The sequence below is a fragment of the Choloepus didactylus genome, chromosome 14 (assembly GCF_015220235.1).
Source record: "Choloepus didactylus isolate mChoDid1 chromosome 14, mChoDid1.pri, whole genome shotgun sequence".
NCBI lineage: Eukaryota > Metazoa > Chordata > Mammalia > Pilosa > Megalonychidae > Choloepus > Choloepus didactylus.
The window spans coordinates 70,828,339-70,837,647 of NC_051320.1; positions in this window are offsets into that span (position 1 = coordinate 70,828,339).

A 9,309-nucleotide genomic window follows, 5' to 3' on the forward strand; every position below is an offset into this window, starting at 1 on the left:
AGTTATGCATTCACAACTCTAATCTATATAAGAACATTTCCATTTCTTCTGCAAAGAAGAAAGGAAGAAGAGAGAGAAAGAGAGAGAAAAGAAAAAAATTCTGTACCCCCTCCTTTATAGTCTCCCTCTTATTGTTATTTTAACTTTCGTATATTGCCTTTGTTACAATTAATGAAAGAATATTAAAATGTTACTGTTAACTACAGACCCTAGTTTGCATTAATTGTATTTTTTCCATATATCATCTCATTTTTAACACCCTGCAATGGTGACATACATTTTTTGTCAATCATGTAAAAACTTTCTTAAACTTGTGCAATTAGTCAACATCGTTGTCCACTCTAGGTTTTGCTAAGTTATAGAGCTCTAGTTTTTATCCTCTATCTTTCCTTCTGGTGCCATACATGCCCCTAAACTTCCCCTTTCAACAGTACTCACATTTAATTTGTTCATTATACTTACAATATTGTGCTACCAACATAGTATTGTGTTATCCATTTCTGGAACTTTACAATCAATCCTGTTAAACATTCTGTATTCTGTAAGCATCAAATGCCCATTCTCTACCCTCATTATATCTCCTAATAACCTGTGTTCTCAACATGAATTTTCAGAGTTTGCTCATTACAGTTAGTTAATATTAGTGAGACCATACAGTATTTGTCCTTTTGCTTTAGGCTTATTTTGCTCAACATAATGTCCTCAAGTTTCCTCCACATTGTTACATGCATCATGACTTTATTTCATCTTACAGCTGCATAATATTCCATCATATGAATATACCACAGTTTGTTTATCCACTTATCAGTTGATGGACATTTGGGCTGTTTACATCTATTAGCAATCATGAATAATGCCACTATAAACATCCGTGTGCAAATGTCTGTGTCCCTGCTTTCAGTTCTTCCAAGTATACACCTAACGTGCTGATTTGAATCTATTATGAACCCCATAAAAGATGTGTTCTTTCAATCCAATCTTGTGGGTGCAGACTTATTGTGGATGGGACCTTCTGATTAGGTTGTTTCCATGGAGACATGACCCACCCAACTGAGAGTGGGGCTGTTTGATTAAATTATTTCCATGGAAATGTGAACCTGCCCATTCAAGATGGGTATTAGTTTACTGACATCCTCTACGAGAGGATAAAAGGCAGAAATATTTTGAAGAGAGACTCAGAGACGCTTAGAGAGAAAATGCCCAGACACCTTTTGAAGTCAGCCATTGAAACCAGAACTGTGAGAGAAGCTAAGAGATGAAATCCAGAGTTTGCTGCAGGGATGCTAAGAGAGGACCCACAGATGCTTAGAGAGAAACAAGAAATTACGATAGGAGCTGACAGAGAGAAGTTAAGACAGAAGCCCAGAGATATTTTGGAGAAAGCGACAGAAACCAGAAGCTAACCCCAGGACAGGCCCAGCAGACAACAGCCCTGTGTCTTCTCATATGACAAAGGAACCCCAGATGCCATCGGCCATTCTTCAGTGAGGGTATCCTCCTGTTGATGCCTTAGTTTGGACACTTTCATGGCCTTAGAACTGTAAATTTGTAACCTAATAAATCCCCTTTATAAAAGCCAATCCATTTCTGGTATTTTGCATTCCAGCAGCTTTAGCAAACTGGAACACCTAATAATGGGGTGATGGATCATACAGCAGTTCTATACTTAGTTTCCTGAGGAACTGCCAAATTGTCTTCCAGAGAAGTTGCACCATTCTACATTCCCACCAACAGTGAATAAATGTACCTATTTCTCCACATCCTCTTCAACACTTGGAGTTTCCTATTTGTTTAATAGTAGCCATTCTAGTAGGTGTGAGATATCTCATTGTGGTTTTGATTTGCATTTCCCTAATAGCTAGTGAAGTTGAACATTTTAAAATATGTTTTATATATTTCATATGTTTTTGAGTCATTTGTATTTCCTCTTTTGAAAAGTGCCTATCCATGTCTTTTGCCCATTTTTTAATTGGATTGTTTGTCTTTTTGTTGTTGAGTTGTAGGAACTCTTTATATATTCTGGATATTAAACCCTTACCCGATCTGTGGTTTCCATATATTGTCAACCATTGAGTAGGCTGCATTTTACTTTCCTGACAAAGCTCTTTGACATGCAAAAGTATTCAATTTTGAGGAGATCCCATTTGTCTACTTCTTCTTTCATTGCTTGCACTTTGGGTGTAAGGTCCAGGAAACCACCTCCTACCACAAGATCTTTAAGATATTTCCTACATTTTCTTCAAAAAGTTTTAAGGTCTTAGTTCTAATGTTTAGGTCTTTGATCCATTTTGAGTTAATTTTTGTACAAGGTCTGAGATAGGGATCCTCGTTCATTCTTTTGGTTATGGATATCCAGTTCTCCAAGCACCATTTGTTGTAGAGGCAGTTCTGTCCCAGTTGAGTGGAATTGGCTGCCTTATGGAAAATCAATTGTCTGTAGATGAGAAGGTATATTTCTGAACCCTCAATTTGATTCCATTGGTCAAAATATATATCTTTATGCCAGTACCATGCTATTTTAACCACTATAGCTTTGCAATATGCTTTAAAGTCAGGAAGTGTGAGAGCTCCCACTTCATTTTTCTTTCTCAAGATATTTTTAGCTATTCAGGGCACCCTACCCTTCCTAATAAATTTGATTATTCATTTTTCTATTTCTGAAAGTAAGTTGTTGGGATTTTGATTGGTAGTTCATTCAATGTATAAATCAATTTGGGTAGAACTGACATCTTAACTATATTTAGTCTTCCAATCCATGAACACAATATGTCCTTACATTTATCTAGGTCTTCCTTGATTTCTTTTAGTAATGTTTTGTAGTTTTCTGTGTATAGGTCTTTTATGTCCTTGGTTAAATTTATTCCTAAATATTTGATTCTTTTTGTTGCTATTGTAAATGGAACTTTTTTCTTGATTACCCTCTTATATTGCTCATTACCAGTGTACAGAAACACTACTGATTTTTGCATGTTGAAATTATATCCAGACACTGTGTTGTACACATTTATTAGCTCTAGTAATTTTGTTGTAGATTTTTTGGAATTTTCTACATATAGGATCATGATGTCTGCAAACAGTGAAAGTTTTACGTCTTCCTTTCCAATTTGTTCTGGTTTGCTAATGTTGCCATTATGCAAAATACCAGAAATGGATGGGCTTTTATAAAGGGGGTTTATTTGGTTAAAAATTTACAGTCCAAAGCCCATGAAAATGTCCAAATTAAGACATCAACATGAGGATACCTTCACTGAAGGAAGGCCAGTAGCATCCAGAAAACCTCTGTTAGCTGGGAAGGCATGTGGTTGGCATCTGCCAATCCCTGGTTGTGTTCCAGCTCCTCTCTCAGTTCCTGTGCATTCTTCAAAATGTTGCTCTTAGGACATTTTGTCCTCTCTTAGCTTCTCTGATGCAAACAGTGGGCTAGCATCTCCAAAGCATCAGCAAAAGTCTGCTTTCAATGGGCATCTCCAAAATGTCTCTCTTAGCTGCTCTCCAAAATGTCACCCTCAGCTGCTCTGCACTCCTTCTGTCTGTGAACTCTTTTATAGGACCCCAGTGGAAATTATCTAATCAAAAGTCTCACCCACAGTTGATTGAGTCACATCTCTATGGAAACACTCAATCAATAGGTTACAACCTAATCAACACTAATATGTCTGCCCACACAAGACTGCATTAAAGAACATGGCTTTTTCTGGGGGACACAATATAACCAAACTGACACAAAATTTGAATGCCTTTTATTTCTTTTTCTTGCTTAATTGCTCTAGCTAGAACTTCCAGCACAATGCTGAATAACAATAGTGACAGTGGGCATCCTTGCCTTGTTCCAGATCTTAGAGGGAAAACTTTCAGTCAGTCTCCATTGAGTATGATGTTAGCTGTGGGCTTTTCATATATTCCCTTTATCATGTTGAGAAAGTTTCCTTCTATTAATATTCTTTGAAGTGTTTTCATCAAAAAAGGACACAGAATTTTGTCAAATGCCTTTTCTACATCAATCAAGATGATCATGTGATTTTTCGCCTTTGATTTATTGATGTTGTGCATTATATTAATTGATTTTCTTGTGTTGAACTACTCCTACATATCTGGAATAAAACCCACTTGGTCATGGTGTATAATTCTTTTAATGTGCTGCTCAATTTGCAAGTATTTTGTTGAGGGTTTTTGCACCTATATTCATTAGAGATACTGGTCTGTAATTTTCTTTTCTTATATTTTTGTCTGGCTTTGGTATTAGGGTGGCATTAGCTTCCCCTCCTCTTCAATTTTTTTGAAGAGTTTGAGAATTGGTACTAATTCTTCCTTGATTGCTTGGTAGAATTCACATGTGGAACCATCTGGTCCTGGGCTTTTCTTTATTGGGAGGTTTTTGATGACTGATTCAATCTCTTTCCTTATGATTGGTTTGTTGAGGTCTTCTACTTCTTCTTGAGTCAAAGTTTGTTCATGCTTTTCTAGGCAGTTGTCCATTTAATCTAAGTAGTCTAGTTTATCGGCATACAGTTGCTCATAGTATCCTCCCATTATCTCCTTTATTTCTGCATGGCCAGTAGTTATGTCCCCTCCCATTTTGGATTTTATTTGTTCGCCTCCTCCTTTTTTTTTTTTTTTTTCATCAGCTTAGCTAAGAGTCCATTGATTCTATTGATTTTCTCAAAGAATCAACTTCTGTTTTTGTTGGTTCTCTCTATTGTTTTCATGTTCTCAATTTCATTTTTTTTTTTTTAATGCTCTAAGTTTTGTTGTTTGTTTCTGTGTTTTTGCACTGGGGTTCATTTGCTGTTCTTTCTCTAGTTCCTCCAGGTGTGCAGTTAAGTCCTCAGTTTTGGCTCTTTTGTCTTTTTTAATATAGGTGTTTATGGCAATAAATTTCCCTCTCAGCACTGACTTCACTGTATCCCATTAGTTTTGATATGTTGTGTTCTCATTTTTATTTGCCTTGGGATATTTACTGATTTCTCTTGTAATTTCTTCCTTGACCCACTAGTGAATATAAGCCTCCATATAAGTGAGTTTTCCAGTCCTCTGCATGTTATTGATTTTCAGCTTCGTTTCATTATGATCCAAGAATGTGTTCTGTATAATTTCAATCTTTTAAAATTTATTGAGACTTGCTTTGTGACAAAACATGTGGTCTATCCTGTGGAACGATTCATAAGCACTTGAGAAAAATGAGTATCCTCCTGTTGTTGAGTGCAATGTCCTATAAACGTCTGTTAAGTCTTGTTCATTTATCATATTATTCAAGGTCTCTATTTCTTTATTGATCTCTGTCTTGATATTCTATCCATTGATGAGAGTGGTGTATTGAAGTCTCCAACTATTATTCTAGAGGTGTCTACTTCTCCCTTCAGTGTTGTCATTGTTTGCCTCATGTATTTTGGGGCACTCTTGATAGGTGCATAAATATTTGTGATTATTATTTATTTTTGATGGATTGCCACTTTTATCAATATATAGTGTCCTTCTTTGTCTCTTTTAATTATGTTACATTTGAAGTCTAATTGTATGATATTAGTACAGCTATTCTGCTCTTTCTGGTTGCAGTTTACATGAAATATCTTTTTCCTACCTTTCACTTTCAACCTATTTTTGTACCTGGGTTGAACATGAGTCTCTTGTAGATGGTATAAAGATGGATCCTGTTTTTCTTTAATCCATTCTGCCAACCTATGTCTTTTGATTGGGGAGTTTAATACATTAACATTTAGTGTCATTGCTGTAATCGCTGTAGTTTCTTCAACCATTTTGTCATTTGAATTTTATATGTCATACTTTATTATTTTTTCTCTCTTTTTATGCTTTTATCTTAACTGATAATCTTCATTTCTACACTCTCCTACAAACCTCTCTCTCCTGTCTTTTCTGATCAGCCCATAGCACTCCCTTTAATATTTCTTGTAGAGCAGGTCTTTTGTTCACAAAATCTCTAAGTGTCTGTTTATCTGTATATATTTCAAACTCTCCCCCATTTTTGATGGGCAATTTTGCTGGACATAAAATTCTTGGTTGGTAGTTTTTCTCTTTTGGTATATTAAATATGTCATACCACTGCCTTCTTGCCTCCATGGTTTCTGTAGAGAAACATGCACATAGTCTTATGGGTCTATCCTTATATGTAATGGATTGCTTTTCTCTTACTACTTTCAGAATCCTTTCTTTGTCTTTGACATTTGACAATCTGATTGGTAGGTGTCCTGGATTAGGTTTGTTTGGATCTTTCTGTTTGGGGTATGTTGCACTTCTTGGATCTGTGTGTATGTCTTTCATAAGAATTGGGAAATTTTCAGTGATTATTTCCCCCATTATTCTTTCTGCCCCCATTCCCTTCACTTCTCCTCTGAACACCCATAACATGTATATTTGAACACTTCATGTTGTCATTCAAGTCCCTGAGACCTGGCTCATATTTTTCCATTCTTTTCCCAATCTGTTCTTTTGTATGCAGGTTTTTCAGATGTCTTATCCTCTAGTTCACTAATCCTTGCTTCTGCCTCTTCAAATCTCCTGTTGTATGTCTCAATTGTATTTTTCATCTCTTCTATTGTGTCTGTCATTCCCATAAGTTCAGTCATTTTTGGGGGGCAAACTTCTGAGTTTTTCTTTATGGTAACCCTGTGTTACCTTCATCTCATTTGCCACATTTTGCTTCAATTCATCAAATTGTTTAGAAGATTTGTTTGAACATCTTTAATTACTTATTTCAACTCTTGTATTTCATCTGAAGTTTAAGTTTGTTCCTTTGACTGGGCCATATTTTCATGCTCCCTGGTATGTCTTGTGATTTTTTGCTGGTATGTAGGCATCTGATTTTCTTGATTAGTTTATTCAGGAGGTAGTTTCCTCTTTTGTCTAGGGTTTTCTTGTTGGTTTTCTTTGTTCTCTAACTGTCCTTCGACATTTGGTTCAACCTATTCTAGAGCTCCAACATAGCTTCTGTTGACTAATGAGACTTTTTCAGCTCTTATTTTTCTGATTCTTGCCCTACCTATACGGATGTTTTTTGAGATTGCTCTTTTTTTGTGTGTGCAGTTGTTTCACCCCCAGGAAAAGGCTTTCTCTTCAGAGCATGTTAATCTGCTGTGGGTTTTTTGGTTTGTTTGTTTCTTTTTGTTTTACCTCTATATGTTTTTAACACTCTCTTCATTACCTCTAGCAACTTTTACCTAGAGAGCTGACTCTGGGAGGTTGGTTCCCCCAGATAGTATCTACCCAATCAGGTTTTCCTGTACAAGAGAGGCCAAACACTCATGAAGGGGCTGTAGATCAGTATCAAGGTTCCCTGGGGATGAGACCAAGCAGGGTTCCAGTCTTTACTGTGAAGCCCCTTGATTCTGTTCCTTTCCTGTCCTGCCCATCAGGTGGCTCTTGTCAGTGCACAGCTCCCCTCAAGCCTAAAGTGATACTGTGCCTTTAATTCTCAGCAGACCCTTTCCCTGCCATCAGCATGTTTGAGACAAAGGCTGAGGCTGAAGGCAGGCTTAAACTGTTTCTGTTTTCCAGCTTCTGGTATCTGAATTATCCAAATAACAATAACCATCTCTGCTGAGCCTTGCTGCCCCTCTTTTTTGGGAGGGGTGAGAGGAGCTGCTCTTCAGTCCTTCTTCCCTACAACTGGAAAAGTTACAGGACTCTCAAGCAGCCCCACTTCCACCCCTGTCAGGAGTATGTTTGAGACAGGCTTGGCTCCACTTTTTGTAGGTTGAAACTGTTGCTGATATCCCAGCCCTTGGAGTCTAAATTCTCTGAAAGAGAACTGCCACTTATGCTGGGCCTTGTCCCTCTCCCCTTTTCTTGGGGAAGATATGCCCTTTAGGGAATCATCTCCTCCACCTTATTGGTTACTTTGTGTCTAGGTCAACCCTACTTCCACTGTTGCATGGGGCAGGGCTGCATATGGAGAATGCCTGCTGGTTTCTTTAATGGGATGCCTCAAAAAAAAAAAGGAAAGAAAAAAGCTGTTCTCAGAGTTGGTCCCCAGGAACTGGGTTTGCCAATCAAGAGTGGGAGTTGGTACCTGGCTCTATGCGTCCCTTTTCTTGGGGCACAGACATTTTCTAGTAACCTGAAGCTCCAAAAGCCTCTTTTTCTTTCTGTCAGCCCAGCCTTGACTCTCCCTTGTTGGGAGTAGGGCTGATACAGACTTCATGGTTTCTTTCTTGTTTGTATTACAGATTTATGTGTGCTCAGAGCAGGTATTCAGCAGTACAATTTGTTAATCAAATCCGCAATTAGAGCATAGTTGTAGTGGAGTCAGCCTCCAGTGCAAGTGGGGGAGGGACACCAGCCTCCACATCATGGGAGGATTTACTTATAGTTCTGTGCTGTGATTTATTAAACTTGGACCTTCCTGTCATTCCTGGCTGGTGTATGTGTGTCTTGTCTCTGAAAATGCTCAAACAATTGTTCTAGACAGTTCCTGGTTATTTACTTGCTGTCCTGGAGGACAGAGTAAATCTCACACCTCCTTATGGTGCCATCTTGACCACCATCTGATCAATATGTTTTTAAGAGATGAAATACAGTGCTTCATTTTAGATCCTTACTTTGACACCCTAGGACTGAGGTATTTGTTGGTAGATTGGAGTAAATCAAAGATAAGTGATGTAAGTACATTTCCCTCAAAAATCTAACCTTCTAGTGGAGAGGATAAATTGCAAATGCAAAAATATGTTATTGTAAAACTTTAATTAGAGGTAAAGGTAGAGTTTTTATAGAAAGCCAAAGGAGAGAAAAAAGACTTTTTCATGTTGAATCAAGGAAATTTTCACAAAATAAGTTTTAAGGATATATAGGCATTTTCCAAATAGCAAGAAAAATAAGATACCACCAAGCTCGTGTAAATCCAAATTTGTAAATGGGTATGAAAGTGTTTGGGTATGTGGGATTTATCTGCAGTGATACGAATCACCCAATTATAGTCTATGTTTGATTCAGACAAAATAGCAAAAAGGAAAGGAAGGAAGAAAGAAAGAAAGAAAGAAAGAAAGAAAGAAAGAAAAGCAATGTAAAGGAGGGTGTTCTGGTTTGCTAATGCTGCCATTAAGCAAATACCAGAAATGGATTGGCTTTTATAAAGGGGGTTTATTTGGTTACAGTCTTAAGGCCATAAAGTGTCCAAGGTAAGGCATCAACCATCAGTTGGGCACCTTCACTGGAGGATGGCCAATAGCATCCGGAAAACCTCTGTTAGCTGGGAAGGCACGTGGCTGGTGCCTGCTCAAGAGCTCTGGTTTCAAAATGGCTTTCTCCCAGGACATTCCTCTCTAGGCTGCAGCTTCTGGGGGCAAACTCTAGGTTAGT